Genomic DNA, 2,665 nt, shown 5'->3' with positions numbered 1-2,665 from the left:
GGGATTAACACACACACTACTGTACATAAAATAGATAACCAACAAAGACCTGTTGTATAGCGTGGGGAACTACCCTCAGTACTTTATGATAAGCTATAAAGGAAAAGATGGAGAAGGCACTGGCACCCCACTCCAGTACTCTTTCCTGGAAAATCCCACAGACGGAGGAGCCTGGTAGGCTGCAGTCCATGGGGTCACTAAGAGTCAGACATGACTGAGCGACTTCACTTTCACTTTTCACTTTCATGCATTGGAGAAGGAAATGGCAAGCCACTCCAGTGTTCTTGCCTGGAGAATCCCAGGGACGGTGGAGCCTGGTGGGCTGCCGTCTATGGGGTCGCACAGAGTCAGACACGACTGACGCAACTTAGCAGCAGCAGCAGCATAAAGGAAAAGAATCTGAAAAAGAATATATATGTGTGTGTGTGTGTATAAAACTTTATTGTATACCTGAAACTAACAACATTGTCAATCAACTCTACTTTAGTTTAAAAAATAATTTAAAACAAATAAAAATTTTAAAGTCTATGTGCCTATAGCTGACTCATGTAGATGTTTGACAGAAAACAACTAAATCCTGTAAAGCAATTATCCTTCAATTAAAAAATAAATTAATTAAAAAATAGTCTTCATCTCATCCATCAATCCCTCTGGCCTCTTAAACTCAGTTCCTGAGTCTAGATCTGCCCAGAGCCTGTCACTGAGTGAGCCTTTACTGAGAGCCTCTCCACAGAGCTCAAGTGCAAATCTGGAATAATGAGGACATCCCTATTTTGTTTTGTCAATTCTTTAGAGTACTACAGGATTTCCCAGGTGGCCAGGTGGTAAAATGCAGGAGATGCAGGAGAAATGGGTTTGATCCCTGGATTGGGAAGTTCCCCTGGAGAAGAAAATGGCAACCCACTCCAGTATTCTTGCCTGGGAGATCCCATGGACAGAGGAGCATGGTGGGCTACAGTCCGTGGGGTCACAAAAAGTCAGACACGCCTGAGTAATTGAGCACGCATATAAAGTACTACTCTACATAGTAAATTGCAACTGGCCTCAAAAGCAGAGGTTGCAAGTCGAAGCCATGGATATTTAAGTTCTAATAGAGAATCCCACAGTTACAGTGGTAGGGATTCTAAATTCTCATGTTTCCATGTAGAAAATAGATTTGTTATCTCCTGCTTATTTCTTCTTACCTTTGCTGAAACAAACAACTAGTATCCTTTGAAATTGTGGTATCATTCAAAAAATGTTTGATGGGCACCTATTATGTGCCAGGCACTGTCCTAGTCCCTAGGCAACGGGGTCTCAGTGAACAAAACAGAAAAAGGAAAACCCTCTTGGAAGGTTTGTTCTACTGGTCTGAACTTCCAATGGGCCATGAAACCACAGGCCCTGACCTGATGATCTGTTTTCAGTAACCTTTCTGTGACATGCATGGTAATTTAATAAAAATAATAATTCCTTATGCTTATTTAACCCATATGAATTGCTTCCTGACCCCGGGGTTTGCAGTGACTCTATGTCTTTATTTTTAAAATAGAATTAGGAGCTGTTCACAGGCCTATATATCAAGTTTAGAAGGGAGTCTGGTATCTGTCTGTTTGGGGTGCTCTCTTGGCCTTGGCATGCAAGATTATAGAGGGGACGTTAGAATCCAAGAAGGGGGTCTGCTCAACAGGAAGCATCCTCACTTCAGAGTTGACCAGAGTTACTAATGTTCCAAGTTATCACTTGATGTCATTGTCAGAAATGAATCACCCACTACAACTGTGACCCCAAATAATGAACCATCAGTGTTGCATGGCACCAACCCATCAGAAGATAAGCAAGCTGCAGGGCCAGGGAGGGTGCTGGGACCCCCATCATTCCTGAATTTAATCTTTGTTCATTAGATCATAGATACTGGACATGAGGGGGAAGCAAGGATAGAGTTGTCAGGAGAGAACACTGGAGGGGACAGGGGATTGAGGCAGTGGCTACAGGAACCACCATTACAAAAGTATTTTAGTATGTCAACCACGTATGCAGTCCCTGGCCCCACTGATGGCCTGTCCAAGCTGGTGACATTGGGAGTGGATTCTTGCTTGCCCCACTTCATGCCCTAGATAGCACTTCCCCTGAAGAAACGTAGATTATGTTTGTTCCTTTCCTTGACCCAAGGAGCCCTTCACTGCACTCTACAACATTTGAACACAGTTCTTACAGACATCCTCCCAATGAGATCACCTTTCCTCAAAGGGGCTACCTCTGTGAGGGCTCTGCAGTCTGGTGGAAATGACATCACTTGCTTCCTTCTTATTCCCGAAGGGAACTTATCAGAGAGCATTTGAACTTTTGGTCAACCCAATAAAATGCTAATTTCACCCTCTTTTCTAGGCAAGAGGTTGGTCCCACAAACCTTGGACCCTTTCTAAGAATGGCCACCACATAACCCTTGACACACAGGTTGTGCATATACCACCTCCCCCCCAACACACACACACACCCTTGAAGAAAGCTACCTGTATTTTGTGCTTAGTCACTCAGCATCTCTGACTCTTTGCGAATCCATGGACTATAGCTCACCAGCCTCCTGCATTGTGGAATTTTCAGGCAAGAATACTGGAGTGGTTGCCATTTCCTTCCCCAGAGGATCTTTCCCACCAAGGGATTGAACCCATGTATAGGTTCTCAA

This window comes from Bison bison, unplaced genomic scaffold (genome assembly GCF_000754665.1).
Source record: "Bison bison bison isolate TAMUID 2011002044 unplaced genomic scaffold, Bison_UMD1.0 scf7180017864194, whole genome shotgun sequence".
Taxonomy (NCBI): domain Eukaryota; kingdom Metazoa; phylum Chordata; class Mammalia; order Artiodactyla; family Bovidae; genus Bison; species Bison bison.
Note: the sequence above shows the minus strand (reverse complement) of the source record.